The 27,667-nt window shown below is 46.6% G+C and overlaps 1 pseudogene; it reads right to left on the bottom strand.

Moving 5' to 3' along the window:
- Window positions 1-21,932: 21,932 nt before the first annotated feature.
- LOC112925232 (myosin light polypeptide 6-like) lies at window positions 21,933-22,429 on the bottom strand (annotated as a pseudogene).
- Window positions 22,430-27,667: the final 5,238 nt, after the last annotated feature.

The raw sequence follows: 27,667 nt of genomic DNA, 5'->3' as shown, positions 1-27,667 counted from the left end.
CGCGGGCTTGAAAGGAAGAGGGCGGCGCGGGGCCTGCTGGGTAATGTAGTCCGCCTTTCTTTGCGGGGATGGCGGGCCCGGGGGAGCGCGGCGCGGCGGGGACGCGGGGATGCCGCCGCCGCCCCCTCCCCGCGACCGTGGCGCGGCGCGGCGGGGGGGCCTCCGCGGGGGGCGAGCTGGGGGCTCAGGCGCGGTCCGGGCTTGCGAGGGAAACGCTCGGTTTCAGGCTCCAAGGATGAAGACTTCCGCGCCCAAAGTGCAAAGTCTGCCCTAATGGCAGATAAAAGGAAGCCCGGCGTGCTCGCTGGGCCGCCCGAGTGGCGTTATTAACGCCGCATCAAATGCTAACGTCTGTTATTGAGATGTATATGTGGTAATTAACATTTGAGCATCTCTGTGGCAGGGGCGGGATGTTGCAATTAGATATGCACTTTGCAACCAATTAATTTTCCTTTGGCCGTGCTGAGAGTTGGGACGGGGGGACCTGGTGGCTGGGAGAATTCAGCGTGGCGGATGATTCAGTGACCACTTGACCAGATCACCGGCGTTTTCCAAGCGCCTACTAAGTGCCAGACACTGAGGTTTGGACAGGGAGGCCTTCCTTCCTGAGAAATACAGGATGCTGTACACCCCTCCAAGCAAGGGGTGTAGAAACCCCCCGGAGGAACTGTGTGACACAGTATAACCGCAGTACAGATCCATTTATTGACACATAGGACTTTTGATGAGCACTTTCCACAGATGGGACATGTCTGGGAATGCCGAGACAAGCAAGACCCTTAGTCCCTCCTGGAGCTCAAAGTCTAGGGTGAGGACTACAGGCAATGAAAGGATAGGGAATAAGACAACACTTAACACAGGGATGAGCAGAAAGTTCTAAGGAACCCTTGGCAGGAGCGGCCAACCAGGATGGAGGGTGGATGCAGGGCAGGGGCAGGAGGAGGCTTTCTGGAGGAGGTGGCACTTGACCTAAGGATTACTAAGATTTTTAACAAAGCCAAAGGAAGGGGTAGGCATCTGACTAAGACTCTAGGTGAGACAGAAAAAGGCAATTCTGAAAGTCCCAGCAGTTTGACAAGGGGGGGATGGGGCTGGGGGGGACAGACTGATGGGAGAGTTTGAGGTGGGGGGGAACAAGAATGGAGGGTGGGTGTAGAGGGCAGAAAGAGCCTGGGATGGCTTCTCACTCGAGGTAAGGCTTTAAGTAGGCCTTGAAAGGAGGGGTGGGATTTTGAGTAGAGAGCCTATCTTCCAGGCTTGCGACTCAGCATGAGCCAAACTATGGAAAGAAAGCAAAGCTCATCCACAGCGACGCCCTGCAGAGCAGCTCATTTGATCCTTGTAGCAAAGGGCATGGGGACATGTCATCCCCTCCCTTCTAGGGGAAGACTGCAGGTCCACAGCTGCACTTTGGTAAGGAGTGGAGGAGGCATAGGAAGCGAGCTGTCTGGGTGCCAGGTCTGGTCCCCCCACCAAAGGAACATAACATGTTTAAGCGTACCTGACTTCCCGCTGGTTTGTCCCTCTTAGCATTTATGCCTCATTGGTTCAAGCAGCGTCTTATTTCTTTATGCTTTAACATCTGGATGATTTCCTAGGTTTATAAAAATATGCGATAGTCCTGGAGTCCATCCACTCAGCAAATTCCCATTTGCCTACCTTTTTCGTCAATGCTGTTTTGCATGATGTGTGCTATGCATGCCACCTGCACAGAAACAAGAATGGAATGGTCTGGGTCTTGGTTTTGCTTTTGCTTTATTTATTTTTTTTTTTTTTAAGATTTCATTTATTTATTCATGAGAGACAGAGAGAGGCAGAGACACAGGTAGAGAGAGAAGCAGGCTCCATGCAGGAGGCGGTTCCATGAGGTGGAACTCATTCCGGGGTCTCCAGGATCAGGCCCTAGGCCGAAGGTGGCGCTAAACCACTGAGCCACCCCGGGGCTGCCCTTGCTTTTGCTTTAAATCACACCCCCAGAGGTGACAAGAGGCTGAGCAATGTGCAGAATGCAAAACATCCGCGGAGAGTACACACCTCTGTTTGGGGAGAGTGCCTGGGATGAGAGGGCCAGCCGGGACAGTGCGCAGACGGGAAGTCAGCTTGACCCCTGGGTTTGAATCGTGGGCATGGCACTTCCTGGCACTGTGACCTTGGACAGCTTCCTTCACTTCTACATGGTGACCTTGGATAGTTGACTCCACAACCATTCTTGGCCTTGTGATAACGTCTTTAGGCTTGCTCTGCCACATAGCAAGTATTCTGTGACAGTGGATTCCTTCCCTGATCCCAAGGTCTTTCCGAGCCAGGAGAGGGATTCCTGAATTTTTCTTTCTGTGAAGTTGCCAGCAGAGCTGGTGCTGCCCAGAGGATTCTTGGGGTGGGGGTGGGCTGGGGGTGACTCATCTTCATGTGTGAAATAAGTTAGGTTTGTCTTCAAGGAAACTTCGGTTCTAGTTTCCCCCCTGCCACAGGCCCAGCTCTGAGAGGGAGGCCCTGTGGGACCCTCAGAACAAAGTTTCCCAAAATGGGAGGCCCAGGGCCCCCAGGGTCTTCATCTGGCGTCCTTCTGTCTCTGTAGTTGATCGTAAGCCCAACCTGCAGCCTTGGGTCCGAGCTGCTGCTGGGTGCAGAGGTAACAAACTGGCACCAGAATGGGTTTAATTGCGGCAGATCTGAGTGCCAAGAATTGCCTTTGTTTGACTTGTCACCACAGAGGCTAGAAATTGAAAGTCAGAATGATTCTCTCTGTGTTAAGCAGCTGCTTTTCCTAATTCACATGTGCCGAAGATAATAGCAAAAAGAAATACTCTCCTTTCTTCTTCCTTCTCCTTCTGCCTGCCTTCCAGCCTTCCCTCCATCAGTCAATACATTTATATATGTATGTATGTATGTATGTATGTATGTATGTATTTTTAAGATTTTATTTATTTATTCATGAGAGACAGAGAGAGAGAGAGAGAGAGGCAGAGACACAGGCAGAGGGAGAAGCAGGCTCCCTGTGGGGACCCTGGGGTCACGATGACCTGAGCCAAAGGCAGACACTCAACCATTGAGCCACCCAGGTGCCCCAGTCAATATATTTATTGAAGACCGGATGGGAGCCCAACAGAGTGTGGGGTGGGGGTAAGAGGTTACCTGCCTTTAGGAGCTGAGGAGACCAGGCTGGCACCAGTGTGATATGAGGGAAAATGATGAAATGCCACACTATGTGAGGGGGACTTTTTAATATATATTTAAAAGTATTTTTTATTGGTGTTCAATTTGCCAACATATTGCATAACACCCAGTGCTCATCCCATCAAGTGTCCCCCTCAGTGCCCATCACCCAGTCACCCCCACCCCCTGCCCACCTCCCCTTCCACCACTCCTAGTTCCTTTCCCAGAGTTAGGAGTCTCTCATGTTCTGTCTCCCTTTCTGATGTTTCCCACTCATTTTTTCTCCTTTCCCCTATATTCCCTTTATATTATTATTTATATTTATATTATTTATATTATTATTTATATTATTATTATTTATATGAATAATATTATTATTTATATTCCCCAAATGAATGAGACCATATAAAGCTTGTCCTTCCCCGATTGACTTATTTCACTCAGCATAATACCCTCCAGTTCCATCCACGTCGAAGCAAATGGTGGGTATTTGTCGTTTCTAATTGCTGAGTAATATTCCATTGTATACATAGACCACATCTTCTTTATCCGTTCATCTTTCGATGGACACCGAGGCTCCTTCCACAGTTTGGCTATTGTGGACATTGCTGCTAGAAGCATCGGGGTGCAGGTGTCCCGGCGTTTCATTGCATCTGTATCTTTGGGGAAAATCCCCAGCAGTGCAATTGCTGGGTCGTAGGGCAGGTCTATTTTGAACTCTTCGAGGAACCTCTACACAGTTTTCCAGAGTGGCTGCACCAGTTCACATTCCCACCAACAGTGCAGGAGTGTTCGAGGGGGACTTTTTTGTAAGTGAGCAAAGGCTTCCTAGTAGGTTGGCATGGTCAGAGAAGGCTCCTGGGAGGAAAATGGGCATGGTGGGAGGACATCAGTGGCCAAAATCCCTGTTGTGTAGCATTGGCCTGGGAGGCGCTGCAGAAAAAACTAGAAACTAGAGTGGGTTTGTGCTGTGTCAGTCTGGTGGCCACTGGCCGGCAGAAGGAGGGAAGTTACCCAACTGGTGTCTACACTCTGTTACTGTGGTGTTGGCCTGGAGAGATAATGGCTTGATAGAACCAGGTTATATTTCACCCATGCCTCATCTCAGCTTCCACCTCACAACCCCCAAGACCAACATCTGAAAGGCAGATGGAAATTGATCCTCTAGGGCTGAAGTCGGTGGTGGAGGAAAGCTATCACTAGAGAACAATTGAGCTTGTATAAGGCCAAAGCTCAATAAGAAATAAACCAAGGGGTGTTTATTGGGAACGTGCTATGCATAAGGCACTGCAAGGACCATGGAGAACTAAGTGTGTGAGAGTAGGTTCCAGGTCCCACCTGACCCTATGCTGCTGTGTGACATTTCCCCTTCCCCCCTCCCCTAGTTTCCACACCTGTAACATGGAAGGCTGGACTCTACAATCTCAAAGACTATTTCCAAACCTGAAGTTATCCCTTTGAGAAATTTACAATCCGACTGGTAAAAGTCACCATAAAGTCAAGCAGCCAAAAGGATGAATTTGAGGTTGTTGAATTCCAGCAGAGCAGGAGGGGTTTGTAGTATCCATCAAACAAAGCCCTGAAACCCATGAGGGAACCCAAGACAAGTAGATCTTGTTTCACAAGATTCAAGGACAGTAAATAAAGCCTATGAGTCATCAGGCATATCTTCAAGTCCCTCAGAGTTCAAGGTCAGACCTCACAGGTCAGTAGCATGAGCTTCTTATCCACCTGATGGCCTTGTCCATGATGAGGACCTGGGCCAAGGTATGGCCCTGCATCTCTGCGAGAAACAAGTTTCACCATCAGGTTACACTCTGGAAAAACCATGCCCTAGGCACCTGAGAGGAGCAGCCAGGCCTACTGGATCAAAGGTACATACCTGATCCAGGGGATTGCAGGCCATTGGCCAGGCCTGGGCTAAAGTGGCCCAGGCTCCGGGGATGAACTGAGCCAATCAGATTCCCTCTTGCAGGGATCTGCAGGAAGAGGCTGGACGAGTTTTGCTCATGAGGTGAAGGCTTATCATTGAGTTTGGTTGGGTTCCCTTCTTTTCCCCACTTGTGGCCTTGGTGGGACAGGTGCAAGATGATAGGGTTGGTTGGTGGAGTGAAGAAGAGGGAGACACATGTCAAGCATGACCTCAGTCTTGATTTTCTGGTTCTCGGTCTACTATACCTCTCTCAGATTCCTGATCATCTCTGTAGCCTTATACTAATTCCCTTTCATTTGTGCCAGCTTGAGCGGGTTTCTAATCTTCATAATCTAAAGACCCACATCTAGAACAGCCCGAGAGACAAGACCTGCAAAGAGAGGAGTTACAGCCATCACGATCCCTGAACTGGGAATTCTCCCTCCTAAAGGTGCCTTTGCCTTTTCTATCTGGGATGTCTCTGTCTCCAGCTAGTTTATAATTCCTGTCTCCTAAACTTTATTCTGTATATGTGCTGCTGAAGCGAGCACTCCTAAACTTTATTCTAAACAGTCTGCAGAATAATTTGGTCACGAGCCTTCCACAGTCTCTAAGTTCCCCTTCCCCTTTTCAAGGGACCATGGCCAATATATTAATGAGTAATTACTATTTGCCAGGCAACAAGAAGGATTTTGTCTCATTTCTTTTTTTTTTTTTTTTTAAGATTTTATTTATTTATTCATGAGAGACAGAGAGAGAGAGAGACAGAAACACAGGCAGAGGGAGAAGCAGGCTCCATGCAGGGAACCCGATGTGGGACTTGATTCCGGGATCACACCCTGGGCTGGAGGCAGACGCTAAACTGCTGAGCCACCCAGGGATCCCCTGTCTCATTTCTTCAATTGCAACTTTTAAAGTCGAAGGAATGGAGGAAGGGGTGATATAATTTGCCCCAGGGCACACCGCCAGCAGGTGAGTGGTGGTCCAGGCAGGGCTGTGGACCTTGGAGCCCAGGAGCGTAACCACACCTCCACCTTCTCTAAGTCCCTAGGGAGCACCTATTCTCCAGTTGTAGGAAACATTGTTCTTCCTCAATGGTGCATTTATCATGAGGTGTGCTTTTCTTTTAAACTGAGACTTCAGAGATGTGTGCGCGTTTGTTTGTATAGATCTGATGCCCCAAATGATTCTAAGCCATTGAGCAATGATCTTTGTTCATATACCTCACCAGTCAAAAAGTACTTTTTGATCTATAATTTATGTTTGTCAGTTAGCTAGCTAACTATTCTGACAAAAATAGACACTTTCAATGGTAGTTTAAGGATGAAATAAAAGCATGTTTAACATTTTATAAGTTTAATGTGCACAGTGCGATCATTTTTAAAATAAGTATGTAATTTTAATTCCAGTACAGTTAACATACAGTGTTATATTAATTTCAGATGTACAACATAGTGATTCAACACTTCTATACACTGCTTAATGCTCGTCATGATAGGTGTGCTCTTAATCCTCTTTACCTATTTCACCCATTCCCCCCACCCACTTCCCCATGAAAATTAAATAAATATTTTCAGGAAATGTAAACATTTTTATGAATTGGGATGCCTGACAGTCTCCGTGGTTAAGCATCTCCCTTCAGCTCAGGTCGTGATCCCGGGATCTCTCCCTCTCTCTCTCTCTCTCTCTGTGTTTCTCATGAATAAATAAATAAAATCCTTAAAAAAAAAAAAAAAAAGCTTTACAAAATTTTAAGAATTAATGATTCAAAAGTCTGTTTACTCTTAGGAAAGATTATTTTTTGTCTTTATTTATTTATTTATTTATTTGAAAGAGAGCAAGAGCATATATGTGCAATTTGGGGGAGGGGTAGAGGGAGAGAAAATCTCAAGCTGATTCCCCACTGAGCTGGGAGCCCAGTTTGGGGGCTTGATCTCATGACCGTGAGACCATGACCTGAGCCAAAACTAAGAGTTAAACTCTCAACTGACTGAGCCACCCAACCGTCCTGTTTCTGCCCATATTTAATATAAAAGTGAATACCAATAAATGTCACAACACTTTCTTCTGGCACCCCAGTGGCTCATTTTGGGACACATACCATATTTTGGATTTTGAATGTTTGTCATGTTTCCCAATTTGTTAGTTAAAAAAAAAAATGATTGCAGGAAATAATGAAAATGCAGTCCACTAAACCCAAATTCCTTCCTCGACTTATTTACTACCCCAGTAGTTTTTATTTTTTGTATTTTTTTGGAATTTTAAACAATTGATTTACTATGTATAATAGTTGACACAACACTGCTTATACATCTTCACATCCAGCTTTTACTACTTAATAGAATTAAAACCACACATTTTCTGCGTTATTAAAAGTCTGTTTAGACACTATTTGAAAAATAACTTCAATGGTGTTGTTTTGTTTTGTTTTACCCAAGTGTTTACGAAGTGCCTTTAATGATCGTGCTCTATGTCAGATACTGTGGATGGCAAGCATATAATACGCAATAATGTGTATTACACTGGGCTTACAGTTTCCCACAGTTTAGTTCAAAACTAAACAGAAGACATGTTTTAAGCAGAAATGGTAGTATGGTTTTAAAACCTGAGACACGCCAGATCCACGATACAGACGGTGCGGACCGCTCAGGGAAGGACATGTCTTGAGAGCCAGAGTGTTGGGGGGCTTTGTGATGTGGGACCTGTGTCGGGCTTAGAGGTCCATGTGAGTGCGATGTGCACCAGCAGGGGTGGAAGGGCAGACAGCACAGGGTTCGTGAATGGAAATGGACAAGCAGAGGATGGACATCAGCGAAGGGAAGGAGGCCGAAGGTCCAGAAGTTAGTAAGGAAGAGCTGGTTTGAGCCCGGCCTCCGGAGGCCGACGAACCGGGGTTCAGATGTCGTGGCCACCTTTTATAACCCGTGACAGAGTGGACAACTACAGTCTCTGAGCTTCCAAGCCCTCGACAGAATGGGGAAATAATAGTGCCCCCCTTGGGGCCTTGTTATGAGGATTGGGTGAGATCATGTAAATGAAGCACTTTGTGCATCAGAGTGGGGGCGGGGGAGCTCAATGAAGTTTAAGTTTTATTCTTGAGTTATTATTGGCATTTGTGTTGTTATCCTGGGGATAGGCTGTGTGGGATTTGGGAGGAAAATCTGATCAATTTATTCTGTGCCCCACAGGAGTCCTGTTAGGTTCTGTTTTTGAGTGGAGGGTGCCCCAGACCCTGGGTTTTGTTCTGGCTTGAGCCACCTCCCCCCCTTCATCTTCCCTGTCGGCAGAGCCTGGGGAGTCCTCTGGGTGCCCTAGAAGCCGACATTCCATTCCTCTCTCACCCATGTGGAGATACAAATCTTCACACACACACACACACACACACACACACACACACACCTCTTTTTTTCTGTTCTGACAATACTGATTATCAAATTTGTTTATACTCCACTCTTTTCAGAAAGGTTTTGAGACAGCTTTTAAAATTATAAAATATACCTAATATATGAAAATAGGAGTTTACATAAAAGGCACTTTATGAGATGATTATCCCTTTTACAAAAAAAGTAACCACAGTGTCTTTAAATAGCAGCTTATCAGGTACATTCCACATCCTATCTCATTGACATATTGTGCTCTGCCAGAAACTTTTCTGGAATGCACCACCTATAGTTAATCAATGTGGTTCACAGCATTATTGCCCATGACCACCTTCCCAGGAATTGACTGATGTTGATCAAGTTTGAGTATAAGAAGCCCTTGATTTATTTTGTTCCATCTTAAGCCAGAATAGGGGCTCTGCTAAATTTTTAAAAGAATTTCTATACAGTCTAAAATGGGCAGAGTTCAACAGTGGAATTGGATCCGGTCTAGAGATCACTGGACTGCCAGTGCATCAGGGAAGGCTGCTTGGAGGAGGTGGCAGAGGAGGTTTTCAGAAAAACAAGGCAAGATGCCATTTGACACTGAATTGGTGACCATCCCACGGGAAGGGAGCCATATGGGGGAGATGTTGGTGCTGCCCTTCTCCCTGCAGGGCCAGCAGGTCTGGAACCTCAGATGGGCCACAGAAGAGAGAGGAGCAGACTGGGGATGGTTGGTCTGTCCCCTACCCTAAAAAACAATTTTGATCTGACATACAGATAAGATGCAGAATGTTCGCTTTCTGCTATACTTTATTTCAGGCCTTATCAAACATACCCTTTCAGTGGGCATGTTGCCATGACAACCTTATACTCACTGGAGGGCATCAGTAATTGGTAGAAAATGGCATTAATTCAGTGGGCTTTTTTTTCTGGGAGGAGTTTCAGTTTTAGACTACTTACAGGACTCAAATATAATCTTTTTGCCTGAGCAGACTAATAATCACCTTGTAATTTAATTACTAAGTCAGCACCAATGAACTCTTCTTTGGCTCTCAATTGAGTTGTAATTTTCAAATCCCAGCTTCCTGGGCAAGGCCTCACTCTGGAAGCTGTAGTTATCCAGATGCAGGTCTTGACCTATGCTGTGCTTTATGAAGCCATTGGGCCTTGGAATTAGCTCCCAGGATCCTTGAGAAATGCAGGCAGGCTCTGAGTGGTCCACCTGTCAGCTATGGCAGGCATTCATTTCCAGCAGAGGACATTCCAGGTTGTCCTCACCGTGGTTTCTCCATTCCCTACTTTCTCCTTCCACTTGACATATTCCCATATCCTAGGTATAGAAACCCCCAAGGTGGGGCATCTGGTGGCTCAGCAGTTGAGCGTCTGCCTTGGGCTCAGGTTGTGATCCTGGGGTCCTGGGATCAAGTCCCACATTGGGCTACCCGCAGAAAGCCTGCTTCTCCTTCTGCCAGTGTCTCTGCCTCTCTCTGTGTCTCTCATGAATAAATAAATAAAATCTTTAAAAAGAAGGAAGAAAAGAAAGAAAGAAAGAAAGAAAGAAAGAAGAAAAGAAAAGAAAAAAGAAAAGAAAAGAAAAGAAAGGAAAAAAAAGAAAAGAAAAGAAAAGAAAAGAAAAGAAAAGAAAAGAAAAGAAAAGAAAAGAAAAGAAAAGAAAAGAAAAGAAAACTCCCAGGTTTGGAATTACAGGGTTTTTTTCCTTTTTTTTTTTTTAAATTTTTAAAAAATTGTAGTAAAATGTCTATGGTAAAATTTGCTATCTTAACTATTTTTATATCTAAAATTCAGTGGCACTAAGTACATTCACATTGTTGTGTTACCACTATCCATCCACAGAACTTTGTACCCATTAAATAAGAGCCCCTCATTCCCTCTTCCCCCAGCCTCTGGTAACCACCATTCTGCTTCCTGTCTCCATGAATTTAACTGCCCTAAAGGACTCAGGTAAGTGGAATCAAACAGTTTTTGTCCTTTTATGACTGGCTTATTTCAGTTAGTGTAATGTCCTCAAGGTTCATTCATGTGGTAGCCTGTGCAGAGTTTTCTTCCTTTTTAAAGCTGAATGATATTCCATTGCATGTATATATCCATTCATATATGGATGGACAGTTGGATTGCATCCACCTTTTGGCTATTGTGAGTAATGCTGCTATGCACATGGGTGTGCAAATATCTCTTGGAGCCCTTGCTTTCACTTCTTTGGGGGTGTGCACCCAGAAGTAGGGTTTCTGGATTATATGGCAATACTATCTTTAGTTTTGGGGGGAATCCCTATTCTGCTTTTTATGGCAGTTTTACCATTTTACTTTCCCACCAACAGTGCATGAGGATTCTAATTTCTCCACATTCTTCTGACACATATTATGTTTCTGGTTTTTTCTTTTTGAGAGTGGCCATCCTGATGGATGTTAGGTGGTCATAGTTATCATTTGAAGAAAATGGCCTATCTAATTCCATCATTTATTTATTTAAGCAGACTCCCCACAGAGCAGGGAGCCCAATGTGGGGCTCAATCCCAGGACCCTGAGACCATGACCTTGAGCTGAAGACAGACACCCAACCACTGAGCCACCCAGTTGGTGGCTAATCCCATCATTTAATAACACTTCTATGAATAACAATGAAAATAGATGACATTAATTGAGCACATCGCATGTGGTTGACACTCATATCTTATATTAGGGCTCTCCAGGGAAACAGAACCAATAGGATGAATGTGTGTGTGTGTATGCATATATACATGTGTATGTGTATATATATATGTATATATATGTGTGCACACATGTGTATACACACACACACATAGGGAGAGAGAGAGGAACTGGCTTACACAATATGGAGACTGAGAAGTCCCAGGATCTGTCATCTGCACGCTGGAGACCCAGGAAACCCAGTGGTATAATTCACTCCAAGTCTGAAAGCCTGAGAAGCAGGAGCACTGATGTCCAAGGGCAGGAGAAGATGGATGGTCCTGCTCTAGCAGAGACAGAATTGACCCCTCCTCTGCTTTTTATTCTATGTGAGCCCTTAGCAGATTGGATGAGACTCTCCCATACTGGTGAGGATGATTTTTACTCAGTCCACTGAATTAAATGCTACTCTCTTCTGAGACGCCCTCACAGACACTCCCAGAAACGATGTCTTATCGGCTCTCTGGGCACTCCTTAGCAGAGTCGAGTTGACATGTAAAATGAACCATCACAGCCGTCTAGGTTAGTTACCTTATTTGATTCTTACACTAGTTCTATCATTCCCATTTTATAGGTGAGGAAACTGAGACGTGGAGAGTTTATGTAACTGGTGGTTTGCCCAAAGCCATTTAAGCAAGTCATTATTACAGACCACTAACAGTGGACACTGAAGGAGGCGATAGGATTCCTCAACACAGAACAAGATCTGTTTCTGGATGGACAGGATGACCCCTAGTATTGCAGTTCTTTTCTTATGTTTCTAAAAACTTGGTGCTGTTCCTGGTGATGACAACAAACAACAATGAAGACAACAATGATAATAAATGTGAAAGAGAAAAAAAGGAATTGAATATAACCAAATGTTCAGCTATAATCTCCATATGTAAAAAAATCCTCAATATTTGAACAGTTCATATTCATAGAACTAAATTAGAGGGTGATTATTCATATAATGGAATTATTTGCTTTATAGAAGGATTCACTGAATTATCCTATTCTGTGATGAGTTTCCCCCATTCACTTAAAACAGGAATTAATTTATAACAATGTGATGTATATATAGCTCCCTCAGAACACAACTATTGCACAGCATGAAGCCAAATCAAGTCGCTAAAATGATTTTGATTACTGGATAATGATAGTGGGGAATATTTGCTCACTACAGCATTTGAGGATTCCAAATACAAAGGGATTTGTAGACTCAACTATTAAACCACTATCTTTAATCTTGGTGAAATTATGAAGGACTAGAGACATGCCAAAAGACATTTGGTGGATTATTAAGCAAATGGTTTGCAAGCACCCACCACAAGAAGGAATCACTTGAAGAGTCCTTAACAGGATGTGAATAACAAGCCAAGACAAACTGGAATCTTTTCTTGGATTGCTAAAGCTAATAGGGAGCTAGAATAGGAGAGCGCCATGGGTTTGCTTTGCATTTGGCATTTCTCTTCTGACCTTCTCATGAAAAAAGAAGCGGAAATATCAATGGAAAATAACACATGGCTAGATGAGCAGTTACTAGTGGCTTTTTGGCTGAAATGACACATTGTGTGTTGGTAGAAGATGTCTGTCCAGGTAGCCAGCAGTCAGCAGGTACTTCCCCACTCTATCAGTGAGGAATTGCACTCAGCTGTGAATGACAGAGACCCAAATTACAGTAGCTTCAGAAATGATAGGGGGTTTTCTTGCACATTAAAAAAAAAAAAAGTTGGTAAGCCACTTTGGAAGACAGTTTGACAGCTTCTTCCAGAACTAAACATACCCTTCCCATGTGATCCAGTGATCATGCTCCTTGGTATTTAGGGAAAGGAACTGAAAACTTAGGTCCACACAAAAACCCTCACATGGATGTTTATAGCAGCTTTATTCATAATTGGGAGAACTTGGAAGCCACCAAGATGTCCTTCAGTAGGTGACTGGATAAATAAACTGTGGTCCATCCAGGCAGTGGATTATCATTCAAGTGCCAAAGTGGAATGAGTTATCAGGCCACAGAAAGATGTGGAGAAACCTTAGATATTGCTATATGAAAAAAAAAATGGGTAAGGCTGGATGGTTCTAACTATATGACATTCTGGAAAAGGCAAAACTACAGCAAAACGGTACAAAGATCAATGGTTGGTACGCCGTGTAGGGGCAAGAAGGAGGGATGAGTAAACATAGCACGGGGGTTTTTAGGCGGTGAAACTACTCTGTATGATGCAGTAATGGTGGATACAAGTCATTATTGAAACCTATAGAATGTCCAACATCAAGAGTGAACTTAATGTAAACTGTGGGTTTTAGTTAGTAATACCATATCAGTATCCACTCATCAACTCTAATAAATGTACCCCACTAACAAAAGATGTTAATAATAAGGTAACGGTGAGGGAGGGGGCAGGCAGATACGGGAACTCTATACTTCCTCCTTGATTTTTCTGTAAATCCCCCAAACTGCTCAAAAAGTAGTCTATTCATTCTTAAAAAGAAAAAGGCAAGACTAAGAAACTAACAAACAAAACTGTCCAGAGCTAGGCAGTGTCGTGCTGGAGTGGTGGTTCCGTGTTTACCAGAGCCCTAGCTCTGCCCCTCTCTTCCCTCTGCCTTCCCTGGGGCGTGGCTTCCATCCCAAAGTTGGGTCACAGTCACAAAATGGTGACTTGAGCTCTAGCCACCTGAGAACCACCTAACAGTGGAGGAAGGGCAGGAAGGGCACAGGGACGCCGGTTCTCTGCCAAGGCAGTCCCCTTAAGAAGAGGTCCCAGAGAAGAGAAGTATGGACTTAATATTAGATAATACTGTAGAATTATGGTTGATCTTGTTAGGTGTGGTACCAGTCTTGTGGTTAAGTTAAAAAAGGAAGTATTTCTTGGAGAGATAGACATGCTGAGGTATCTATGGGTGAAAATCATAAAACCTCTGGGCTTTGCTTTAAAAGAATGTAGGAGCACCTGGGGGGTTCAGTTGGTTGAGCCACTGACCCTTGGATCAGCTCAGGTCAGGATCTCAGAGTCCTGAGATCAAGCCCCTCTTCGGGCTCCATGCTGAGTGTGGGACCTGCTTGAGATTCTCTCTCTCTCTCTCTCTCTCTCCCTCTGCCCTCCCGCACACCCCTCCACTTGCTCGTACTCTCTCTCTCTTTAAGAAAAGAAAAACTAATCTGGGAAGAGAAAGAAGACATGAGAGCTGGAAAGATAGATGAAATAGGACTAGTGAAAGGTTGATGGCTATGAACCGTGTGCAGGGAATGTGGTGGTTCTCACGCTCTTTTCTCTGCTTTTGTGGATGTTTGTGTTTGTTACTATAAAAAGCAAGGACAGTATATATATATTTCTGTCTACATTGCATTGGCTGCCCTGATTTGCAAGAGAGCCTGGGAAATGGATTTTAACCTGGGCATTTGTCACAGTCAACATACAGAGCCCTGCTGGGGAGGAAGAAGGGGAGCGTGGACACTTTGTGGGCCACCAGCACTCTCGGCCACATCCACTCACGGTAAACCCATTGAACAACTGCTATTGTTGTTCGAAGGCAGGGCCTTCGAATCAGATGGCTTCCTGGTCACAGAGCCACCCACGGAGTCCGTCTGGGTGGGTTCCTTGCTCTTCCCTCCTGCTGTTGTCAGGATATCCGTGGATTAGACCCGCCAGGACTCCTAATCGGGTCCTCATCCTTACTACCTGGAATGTTCCTTCCTGAGCCATTGCTTATTTTTTTCCCCTTCTGTCCCCCCAATCACGGAGTCTCTACTTCCCATCCTTGAGGACTCAGCTCACTCGCTGTGTTCCGAAGAAGCCATTACCAGACTGCCTCTGCTGGGCCCCAAAGTGGGTTCAAGGCCCTCCTGGGTTCCCACGTCTCTTGTGTTCATCTTGCTATAGTGCCCAGACCCTGAATTGTTGTTGTTGTTTTTTAAGATTTTATTTATTTATTCATGAGAGACACAGGCAGAGGGAGAAGCAGGCTCCCTGCAGGGAGCCCCATGTGGGACTCCATCCCAGGACCCCAGGGTCATGCCCTGAGCCAAAGGAAGACGCTCAACAGCTGAGTCCCCCGGGCGTCCCCATACCCTGAATTGTGACATCAAATCTTAGGCATCTCCTTCCACTGTTAGACTATGAAGCGTGCCTCCTTTGTTCCTCCTGCGCCTATGCAGGCATCTGCTGCCCAGGGCAGAGGAGCCCCCGGGACTGCAGCCCCCAGCCTCGGAGCGGCAGGAGCACCAATAACACAACTAGCCTTCCCCCGACATGTGACGCACCACACACCAACTCCACACATGACTTCCGTTAGCGTCCTCATCACGAGGCGAGTGTGCTATCCCACTTTATACAGGAGGCAAGCAAGGCTTGGAGAGGGTATGTTAGCCTGTGAGGTTTCCACGCGGCGGAGCCTGGGTTTGGGCTCAAGACTGTCTCCTCCAGAGAGCACAACACCTCCCTGCCGAGCTGCTCCCTGCCCCTCACTCCTGCAGGGTCCACGTGGATGCAGCCCCCACCCCCTGCAGTGTGACACTGCCAAGTGCAGGGTCTCAGGCCTGAGGCCAACTAGTCTGTTGGTTCCTCCTCCTCCCTTGGGCTCTGCTTCTTGAAGGAAAGGCAACAAACCAAGGAGGCATGCATCCCATGCTGGTCTCGCTCTGAGGCACCTGTGTTGAACCACGAGCAGTGGGGAAAAGGCCACAGTGGCTAGCTGGTTGCTCACTGTCTCGTGCCCTCCCATCTTCAGCCTCGTGGCTGTTTCTTGCCCCTGCTTCTTGTGCTCTGGTTTGCGTGGTTTCCTCCGCCTACAATACCATCCCCACTCTACTTCCAGCCCTTCTGTTCATCTTTCACCCAGTTGTCTTCCTCTAGGACATCTGGGTGGGTTCCTTGCTCTGGGGTCCCTTAAATACCCTGTTCATAGCAGGTATTTGAACCCTATATTGCAGTTGTGACACTGCTTTCCATTGATCTTCCCTGGTCCCCCTGCCCCTCAGCCCTAAGACTTAAACAAGTCTTAAGGCCACATGTTTGCTTTATTCTCCTTTGTAGGCTCAGCACCTGCATCAAGTTGCCAGAAGGTATGTAGGTGCTCAACACATGGTGATATTTCTTTTTAATTTATGTATGTATTGATTTGAGAGAGAGAGAGAGAGAGTGGGAGGGGCAGAGGCAGAAGGAGAGAATCTCAAGCAGACTCTGTGCTGAGCATGGAGCCTGATGTGGGGCTCAATCTCACGACCCTGAGATCATGATCTGAGCCAAAACCAAGAGTTGGATGCTTAACCGACAGCACCACCCAGGTGCCCCATATAAATGATGATACTTCACTTTTATCTAGCACTTACGAGGCACCAGGCAGCATGCTGAGAGCATTACCTGCGTTAATGTCATTCCATTTTCACAATAACTCAAGGACCAAGGCCCTAATATTAAGTCCATTTTGCAGATGAGGAAACCGAGCCTTGAAAAAGTTAAATTATTTGCCCACAGTAACCCAAATAGTGTAAGTTCTAGAACTAGGACTCAATAGCCTGCAGGCATTATGACTCCATCCTCTGAAACATTACATACAAGGATACTCCTTCCTCCAAATACTCGTGGAATTTCAAAACAAATGCTGTTCACGAGCTACATGTGCATGTTCAAAAATTAAACATCTTCCAGTGGTGAAACAAAAGGGAGTGAAATCAGGCCCAGAGGTTCAGACTTGGAAACAAGGAAATGTCTTCTCTTTCAATCCAGAAAGATTCATTGCACTGGACTTATTGTGAGCGCCATAATAATGTGTTAATAGCTGCGGGGAAGCACAGCTCGGGTTGTGGATGGTGTGTTCCTGGCTCCTGGGGCTTTTCCACGTGGGCTGGAGAGACACAGCGGCGCAGCAGAGACCACAGCCTGAGGCAGGCAGAGCCTGGGGAGCGGGGTGGGCAGTCAGGATGTGGAGAGAAGACCCAGGGGGCCCGGGGTGGGCGGCGGGTGGAAAGGGGACCACAGAGCACATAGTGGTCTTGGATGAGGGCACAGCCTTCTGGATTTTTCTTTTCCCTCTTTCTTTTTTTTTCAATATTTTACTTATTCATTCATGAGAGACACGGAGAGAGAGGCAGAGACACAGGCAGAGGGAGAAGCAGGCTCCATGCAGGGAGCCCAATGCAGGACTCCATCCCAGGACCCCAGGTCATGCCCTGAACCGAAGGCAGACACTCCACCTCGGAGCCCCCTGGGTGCCCCCTCCCTGGATCTTCTATGGGTCTTGTCCAAAGCTCCCACAAAGATGGCCTGGACGGTGCCTCCGTGGGTCCTGCATTTCTGCATCAGTGCCCTCCCTCTTCATTTCTACAGCTAAGAATGGAAGTCGGGGTTCTCCAACCAGGCCCAGGCAGGAAGAGAAGCTATTCTCCAGGCCCTAAAGAGCCACCTCTGTTGCCCATGTCCCCGTGACCTTCTGCGGTGTTTGGAGAAAGGTGGCTACGTGAGTGTCCCCATAATGGAGCTTTGAGGGCTGTTGGCTTTTGAAAACCCTCACCTCTCCATTCTCTCCCTGGGGAAGCCAGGGGATAATTGGGTATTATGTGTGGCCTCCAAGACACAGGGCCCTTTAAGCACGCTCGTCCCCTGGGAGCGGCCGTATTTGTGCCGGCTGCAGTGTTCCCTGGCCCGGCGGAGGAGGAGGGCAGGCCCAGTGCTGCCTTTGCAGAGCTGGGAATCGTGCCTGGGTGTGGGGACTGTGGTAACATCCACAGCGATGCAGAGCTGGTGACCACGGAGGCCGCGATGACAGCCTCAGAGTGTAACCATAGCCGGACACAACTCCCCTGGTCCTTTGCTGGAGGCGGTGCGCAGAGCCATGCTGGCGCTGTCGCCACCACCTCCTCTTGCGAAGTGGAGCAAACCTGAGCTTGGCTTCTCCCCGCTGGCTACCTGGCTCCGGTCCTCCTCCCTGCGACATGCAGCTCCCTCGTCTTTCGCCCACCCCTCCTTTCTCAGGAGCTCTGCTGGGGAGGAGCACGGGTCACCCGCGTGTGCAGCCAAAGAAAGAGTTTTGAGACGGAATCAGGGGGCAGAGGTTCTCAGTTTGGCTTGGCTGCCATCAGGCTTTGGCAAGCCTTGGGCAAGCCTTGGGCAAGTCACATGCCCCTTCTCTGGTTGAGCCTCCTCATGGGGGGAGGGCAGGGGGCCCACTGAGGACCATGGATCCTCAACTGTGGTTATACACTGGAGCTGTCTAGGGTGGCTTAAAAAAAAAAAATCAATGTCCAAATAAAATCTTTAAAAGAAAAAGCAGGGGTGGGGTGTGCGCCTGAGGGGCTTAACGGTTGAACATCTGCTTTTGGCTCAGGGAGTGCTCCTAGGGTCCTGGGATCGAGTCCTGCATTGGGCTCCCCACAGGGAGCCTGCTTCTCCCTCTGCCTGTGTCTCTGCCTCTCTCTGTCTCTCATGAATAAATACATAAAATCTTTAAAAAAATATATCAATGTCTGAGAGCCCCTGCACATCAACGTATTTGGGGGCCAAGCTAAGGCATCTGTGTATTTTAAAAGCTCCTGAGGGGCTCTAAAGTGAGTCCAGGCTAGGGAACCTCTGATTTGGTGACTTCTAAGATAGTGATTATAAATGATTCTTAAAGATCCCTGGATTAGCCTGATCAATAATACTGGTATTTTGGGATCCCTGGGTGGCGCAGTGGTTTGGCGCTTGCCTTTGGCCCAGGGTGCGATCCTGGAGACCCGGGATCGAGTCCCACATCGGGCTCCCGGTGCATGGAGCCTGCTTCTCCCTCTGCCTGTGTCTCTGCCTCTCTCTCTCTCTCTCTGTGACTATCATAAATAAATAAAAATTAAAAAAATAATAATAATACTGGTATTTTGTGTCTTATTCCTGATGTTGGAATTAAAATACCGATTTCTTTTGTATGCCTAGAGAAAGGTGATATCATTTTTATGATGGGGCTTTTTAGACATCCGAGAAGTGTGGTGTTCACAGAGTGGCCTTTTCAGAGCAGCTCTGACTACCATCTGCCTCGAATTCCCAGTTTGGGGACAAGAGAGGCATTGGGCGTGTTCTGCAAGGGCCGGGGCTCCCCAAGCAAGGAAGATGAGGCCAAACCCCAGGCTAGGGAGGCCTCTTCAAACATCTCCAGTCACTCAATGTTAAGTAGCAGGCGACTCTCCTAGCATCCTAGCATTTGACTGAGGAAGAGAGCAGGAGGGGTTCGAGGGTGAATGTGTGGTAGACGGACATAGGTTCAGGGTGTGACACCCCCGCCCCCCCCCCCCCCCCCCCCCCCCCCCCCCGGTGTGACTCCTTTCCCGGGTGTGCTGGCCACGGGAGGCGCCGCTGCAGCAGCTCTAACCACTGGAAGGAAGGTCCTTACACCTCAGAACTGCTAACTCCAGGAGGCCCTGGAAGGGATATTAGGATGGCACCAAAGAGACCTTCTGTTCGCGTCTGTAATGTCTGGCTCTGGGTCTAGGCTCCTATAAAGTTACCTCTGGCTCTTTTCCTTATTGTTTCCTAATTAAATACATACCCCCAGGGGGCTCGGTCGGTGAAGGGTCTGCAGCTTCAGTTCCAGTCATGATCTCAGGGTCCTGGCATTGAGCCCCATATCGGGCTCCCTGCTCAGCGGGGTGTCTGCTTCTCCCTCTCCCTCTGCAGCTCCCTCTGCTTATGCTAGTTCTCTCTCTCTCTCTCTCTTTCTCTTTGTCAAATAAATAAATAAAATGTTAAAAAAAATAGACATCCAAGGAACTCGTATATCTGCCTGCCTGGTGAGCTGTGGGGGCACATACATGTGTCCTCCGAGGCCCAAGTGACATGGTGTGACCCTCCAACTCCTATCTTAGCTAGTTCTTTTATTGTTTTTTGTGTATTTCTCTCCTTCCCTGGTGGGATTATCAGTTCTGTAAGGGCGTGAATCTTATCTATTGCTTTGCAGGTACTAATCACTGCTGAGTCCAGGGGTGGGCACACGGTGATGTTTGCTACATGCTTATTTATGGACTTTCCTATAGCTCCCAGATGGGAGTCCATATCCTGGGCACGATAATCTGAAGCTCCTGATATGAGCATTCATTCATTCTGCAAATATTTATTGAGTTCCTAAAATTATGTATTGGGCATCTGTTATGGACGGAATATCTGTGTCCCCCATCCCACCCACCCTAAATTCATATATTGAAGCTCTGACCCCCCCCTTTTTTAAAAATAAGGTTTTATTTATTTATTCATGAGAGACACAGAGAGAGGCAGAGACACAGGCAGAGGGAAAAGCAGGCTCCATGCAGGGAGCCTGACGTGGGACTCAGTCCTGGGACCCTGGGATCACTCCCTGAGCCGAAGGCGGATGCTCAACTGCTGAGCCACCCAGGCTTCAAACCTTTCTCCTTTTGATGGCAGGGAGTGGAGGGCAGGGAACAGAGGGCTCGACAGAAAGATAATGCTCTGTGATGCAGAGATTAGGTTCTGGGAGTTCAGGGAAGATGTGGTTGGAAGACGTGCTATTCTATTTACATTTTAAAAGTTAGAAGGACAAATTGAACATGCACGTGCAGGAAATGAATTTACATTGACCTTTTCCCACGTACTCTAAGATGTAAACTTGTGGTCATCTCAATGAAACCCTTTAACAACCTTCAAGAGAGTCCCTGTAAGCCGTATTCACAGGTGGCTCCATGCGTGATGCATCATTACAGATAATGATGGAACCAACATTAAGTATATGGTGTTAGGGAACTGCAGAGGCAAGAAGATCAACACTGCTTCGATGCAAACAAGTTCCAAGGAGTCATGACATTATGAGTAATAACAGTGTTGCTACCTTTTTCTTACAATTATGGTTAGTCAGGAATGAACAGGAAGAGATGGTTCATGGTCCTGAACAGGAAGGGGTGGTGCCTGGACACTACAGAAAGTCTTCACATGTATCGATAGGACAATAAACAAACATGTAAGTACCTATTCTCTGCCCATGATTCTAAATTCTCATCAACAAATCAGTATTTCCTGTAGGTCTGTGAAATATGTAATATATCTTTAAATCAGATTGTTTATACAGTTGGAGCCCTACCAAAAATATCTGTCCGAGGCACTCTAGACCCTTAGGACAGCCCTGTTCATACCTTTCATTTCTTCTTTTTATTATTTTTTTAGGATTTTATTTATTTCTTAGCGAGAGAGAGAGCATGAGCAAGGGAGAGAGGGAGAGAGGATCTGAAGCAGACTCCAGGCTAAGCATAGAGCCTGACACAAGGCTCAGTCCCATGACCGTGAGATCAGGACCTGAGCCGAAACCAAGAGTCAGATGCTCGATCAATGGACGCTCAGGTGCCCTTATACCTCTCACTTCTTGTTCTCAGATTGCTCGGACACAGCCACATGGGGCTCATGGGAATCCACTCAGTGCCTGTGAATGCAGGCAAGTTAGCACCCATCCCATGGAGCAGAAATGACCAATGGTAGCTGGGAACCAGTAAGTAAATGCTTTCCTCTTTCTTTACCCAGAGGGATGAACCCAGACATGTTTCATGTGGCCTCGAAAAGGGACTCATAGGGCCAGGCAACTAATGATCCACAAAAGTGAGCAAATCCATAATGCAGCTTTAGGTTGACCCTCTCTTTGTTCTGGTTTTGTCTTTTTCTCTCTTTCTTTCTTTCTTTCTTTCTTTCTTTCTTTCTTTCTTTCTTTCTTTCTTTCTTTCTTTTTAGGGCACAGAGTAAGTTTATTTGGTGAGTGCTGACAGCAAATATCCAAGAGAGACAAGCTGGCAAAGGCGCTGTGACAAGAGGACCTAGGACACCTTCTAGGCTATATGCTAGTCTCACACAGGGGAAGGCACGGGGCTCAGGCACACCAGGGACATCCTCAGCCATTCAGCACCATATGGACGAGCTCTTCATAGTTGATACAACAATTGCTGTCCTCGTGCCCTGCCACCAGCATCTCTACTTCCTCCTCTGTCATTTTCTCATCCAGTGTGACAAGAACGTGCCAGATTTCAGCACCCATGACGGTGCCATTCCCTTCCTTGTCAAACACCCAAAGGTCTTCAACGTAGTCCTCATAGGTGCCCTGGTCCTTGTTCTTGGCCACAGTCTGCAGCATGGGCAGAAAGTATTCAAAGTCCAGGACCTTCACATTCATCTCATTGCTCTTGGGGTTCCCAGGACCTTGAGCACCTCAGTGTTGGTGGGGTTCTGGCCCAGGGCCCTCATCACGTTCCCACACTAGCTGTACAGGATCTTGCCATCCCTCGTTTGGTCGAACAGCTGAAAAGCCTCTTTGAACTCTGCAGTCTAGTCTTCATTGAAATCACACATCTTGACAGCTTCTGTTCTGTTTTTCTCCCCAACCCCTCAGTTTTACTTCCTGGGGCCCCATCGTCTAACACGATGCTTGATTATAAACCCTTGTCTCAGGCTCTGCTTTCTGAGGATCTAGACTAAAACAGGAAGTTGAAATGTATGCACCTCAACAGATAGAAGGGACGGACGAGAAAGAAGCACATGACAAGTGCTTAACTGTTTGTTTTAAACTGTGTAACAATGATTGCCAACTTGGAGGCAGTAAATTCAACTCATGTAGGGCACTGTGGTGAAGCACACTTGCCTTCCCCCCACATGTGATTCCGGCCACAGAATTGGGAACCCTGTGACAGGGAGCTGCTGTGTCTCTGCAAGTGTGTGAGACCAAACTTTCTGGGTGGGTTTCCAGCAGAACGGGGACATTTTTTTTTCCTTTCTCTCTCTCTCTCTCTCTCTCTCTCTCTCTCTCTCTCTCTCTCTTCAATTATTTACTGATGTTAGAAAGAGAGAGAAAGAAAGAATGCAAGCAGTGGGAGAGGCAGATGGAGAGGGGATGGGACAATCTTCCAGCAGATTCAGATTCAGAGCCAGGACCCTGAGATCATGACCTGAGTCTAGCTGAAATCAAGAGCCAGCCACTTTACCCACTGAGCCACTCACGTGCCCCAGGGTGGGGGCATTTTCTGATGTGGAGGAGACATTTGGGTGGAAGTGTGCCAGGGAAAAAAATTAGGGACTGCTGCTATGTAAGACAGAGTTTTAGAAAACATAGAGATTTGTCATAATAACCAAACACTGGGATGTGAAAAAAAAAAAAAAAAAGCCTTTATCTAGGAGACAGGGTTTATGTCTGTTCTCTAGAGCTGCCATAGCAAAGTATCACAGACCAGGTGGCTTAAACAACAGAAATGTATTTCCTTGAGTTTTGGAGGCTGGAAGTCCACGGTCAAGGTGTCCAAGGTCAGGGTTGGTTTCCTCCGAGGCCTCACCCTCTGGCTTGTAGGTGGTCGTCTTCTCCCTCCATGTTCCCTCTGTGTGTGTCTGTGTCCTTGCCTCCTTCTAAGGATGCCAGTCAGATTGGACAGGACCCACCCTAGTGGCCTCTCTAGCTTAATTACCTCCTTAAAGGCCCTTTCTCCAGACACAGTCACATTCTGAGGTCCTGGGGAGTTAGGACTTCAGCATATGAATGGGGCCAGGGGTGGGGCCATGGGGAAGGGGATACATTGCAGCCCATAACAGGGTTTGAGGGGCCTTGAAAGGTGAGCTGCACTGTGGTGTTTTCAGATGCCCTCCAGGAGATTAAACTTATTTTTTTTCTTCTTTGGTGAAAAAAGTGCAGACAATCATCCTGACCGACCTTAGGAGAATCCATCACTTATGAGACAAGCAAAGTACCCCGTGCCCCCAGTGAGATCTCTGTGTGGTGACCCATCTGGACCCCTTTTGGGGTATCACACACTGCTTGTCAAGTGTGTATACACTGCACTTTTATGTATAAGGATCCAGGGGAGAAGCTATGGGTTGACTGGCGCGGCCCGCTGAGGACAGTCTGGCCAGGACACTAGGAGAAGTCATCCTAACCTGACTACAAAGTTGAAGTGCACGGAGCTCCTAGAACATGTAGATGGAAGAGGGGATGATAGGGCAGAGAGAGGCTCAGAACCAGGCCAGGAGAAGTATCTGGAATAGAAGATCCAGCCTGACATTCACCCCCCGTGCCCCCCAACCAAGGTTAGCTGAGCTGCTCTCTGTACTCCCCTGGCAGCTCCTGGGCTGGAGGCGGGGCTTGAGCTCTGTCCTCCAGAGACCTGTTGGGGCATGCTGGTGTACCTGGGACCTCACCTTGGTGAGGTGGCAGCACTGCCAGGTGTCCACATTCTCCTACGTCAGCAGGAGTGATCACATCCCACTGGGGCATTTGCCCTCTGGCCCTCCTGCCCCTCTCTCCCCTCCCCCTTACCCCAGTCAACTTCCCGGTAACCCGAGCCTCATGCATGACAAGACAAACTTTCTGAGGTGGTTTCCAGGAAGAACAGGGACATTTTCATCTGCGAGGGAGATGCTCTGCTTCTGCTACAGAGACACGCTGCCTTCCCATCAGCTCTGACAGCCTTTTGTCTGCCGCTTACACTTGTGCCAAGCTTTTGCTGTGTCCCGCTGGGCCTGATGAACAAATCTGGGCCCACTTGGCTGTTTCTGACCAATAGAGAGTGAGCTGAGTGCCAGCAAGAAGGGTGATGGCTCCTTGTCAATGGTGGGAGTGACAGAGGCAGAGAATTCTCCAGCTGGGCATTTTGGGCTGGCACACAGCATCACACTGGGCCAGCGGCAGGTGTTCCAGATGGCCAGCCTGGGGCCTGTTTGTCTCTGTTGCCAGCTTTTGTTTATGTCCCACAGTTGATACCATCCCCATCACACGCATGTTCAGTGCCCGGGCACTCCTGGAAATGCAAGCAGAAGGCTTCTGGATGGAGGTGGCATTTTAAGAAATATTTCCCATACAAAGGCGATCAAATGAGACAACTTTCTTGTGGGAAATGTTGCAGGCCATTAAACTACCGAATGCTTGTTGACACAGCATCTGAGTAGGTCAGTCAGGAACTCAGTATTCTAGAAAGTAAGAATGTTTTTCAACAGTGTGCCACTTGAAACGAAGGCTAACCCAGGAAATGTAGATTGTGTGGGGCTCTAGGAACTCCTAGAAATCACGAGTTGGTTAAAACATTGAGTGCTACATGATTTCATTTACATGGAGTTTAAGAACAACAAAACTAACTGAGGTGCGAAAAGTCAGAGATTATGGTTACCTATGAGAGGAGTGGGCCAGGAGGGGTAGGAAGGAATCTTCACTTCATTATGGAAATGGACGACATCTTGACTTGGGTGGTGGTTACATATGTGAAAATCCTTTGTATATATACGTGTATATATATGTATATGAGTGTATAAACACACTTAAGGGTTGTGCACTCAAGCATGTGTGATAAACCTCAATACAAAAATTAAAACTTTTTCCCAGTGCCTACTGTATGCCAGGTACTGGTCTAGGCACTCAGAATACACATTCTCGTTCCAGAGATAGACCCCCAGGCAGTTATAACATGGTGCACTAAGAGCCGTTGCCTACCCACATCCATTTCTTCCTTCGGGAGTAACAGAATCCTGATGCTCGGCTGGAAACACTGCCACCAGGTAGATGTTACACCTCCCGGGCTTCTTTACCCATGTGTGGGCCCCGGATTAGATTCTGGCCAATGTGACATGAGTGGAAATGCCACGAGTGGTAGCCAGGAAGACTGCTTAAAGGGTGGGAGGCCCTTTAGGTACCCTGGCCTGTCCTGCCATCCCAATGTCTGCAGTGTGGACCGGAAGACTGCATTTCCAGCTGCCATTTTGGACAGGTGGTAACCTTGAGGGTGAAAGTGAGTTTGTTGGAGCAGAAGGAATTGGGTGACTTTGTGGAGTCACCATGACAGCACCAGATGGCCTGCCCTCAGATGGTTTTTTCAGTGAATAAACTTGTGTGTGTTTAAGTCACTGTGTCTCACCACCCACATAATGACAAGCTAAGATCAAAGTAAACACAGAGTGCCATGGGAGACACATAAGGTCTCTAGCTAAGCATGGGGGGACAGGCTGTCATTGGAGACATTACCTTAGACAAGGTACCACTTAAGCAGAGTCTTAAAGGATGAGAAAGCTTAGCTAAGAGGTATAATCAGCCTTTTAAAATGTTTCCATGAGACCCCCATCCATGTAGAGAAGTCTACCTAGGTCGTTCAAATCCAAAGAGACACTCTCCTGCCTTCAGGGAGCTGGTAATTTGCTCTGCCTCTTGGATAAGTAGCAACTAGCAGTGTCTCACTTTTAGTGGTTCTTTTTTTTAATTTTTTTAAAAGATTTTTTTTTAAAAATTATTTATTCATAGACACAGAGAGAGAGAGGCAGAGACACAGACAGAGGGAGAAGCAGGCTCCATGTAGGGAGCCCGATATGGGACTTGATCCCAGGTCTCCAGGATCACACCCCAGGCTGCAGGCGGCGCCAAACCGCTGCGCCACTGGGGCTGCCCCTTTTCGTGGTTCTTTGAATATATTTTGATACAATGAATAAGTGAACCTTTATTTTTTATTTGATTTGGAATACTCCCCAGTTACAATGAAAGCTCTATTTTACGCTCAAAGGTCATTTTTCTTTCTTTCTTTCTTTCTTTCTTTCTTTCTTTCTTTCTTTCTTTCTCTTTCTTTCTTTCTTTGTAAACTCAAAACTTTATGGTGAATGACATGCAAGACCTCTATTCTAGAAATTTTAAAACACTGCTGAGCTATATTAAAGAAAACCTAAATGAATGCATTGAGCTATCCCTTGTTGTTCAGATATCCATTTCCCTCAAATTGAGACCTTTTTCCATCTTCTAATGTGTGCATCTCATGCTATAATTTTCCTCTAAGTGCTACTTTAGGGACATTCCACAAATTAATATGTTTTGTTTTCATTTTCATTCCACTTAAATTCTTTTTTAAAAAGATTTATTTATTTACTTACTTACTTATTTATTTATTTATTTTTTAATTTATTTGAGAGAGAGAGAGAGCATGAGCAGGAAGGACAGAGGGATACAGAGAGGGAGAGTGTCCTGAGCAGACTCTGCACTGAGGATGGAGCCGGATTCAGGGCTCAATCTCATGACCTTGAGATTATAACCTGAGCTGAAACCAAAAGTAAGATGCTTTGAGAGTCTGCCTTTGGCTCAGGGCGTGATCCCAGGGTCCTGGGATGGAGTCCCACATCAGGTTCCCCGCAGGGAGCCTGTTTCTCCTTCTGCCTGTGTCTCTGCCTCTCTCTGTGTCTCTCAAGAATAAATAAATAAAATCTTTAAAAAACAAAAAAAGACTCAGATGGTTAATTGACTGAGCCACCCAGGTGCCCATTCATTCCACTCAAATTCTTCCCTAATTCTCACTTGAGTTCTTTGACTCCTTGGTTACTTGAACATGGAGTAGACAACATACAGATATTTGAGGACTGTCCAGATATCTTTCTGTTCTCTGTTTCTGGTATGATCCCATTATGGTCTGAGATCATAACTTTCTATAATTTCAATTATTTTAAATTAATCGAAGTTTGTTTTACGGAAGACATTGGTAAAGATCCTGTAAAGAATGTGCATTTTGCTGTCATTGTCTGGAATGTTCTAGAAACTCAATGAGGTCAAGATGGTTGATATTGTTACCCAGGTCCGCTAAATCT

The sequence above is a fragment of the Vulpes vulpes genome, chromosome 13 (assembly GCF_048418805.1).
Source record: "Vulpes vulpes isolate BD-2025 chromosome 13, VulVul3, whole genome shotgun sequence".
In the NCBI taxonomy this organism is placed as follows: domain Eukaryota; kingdom Metazoa; phylum Chordata; class Mammalia; order Carnivora; family Canidae; genus Vulpes; species Vulpes vulpes.
This window is presented reverse-complemented; position numbering and strand designations above follow the sequence as displayed.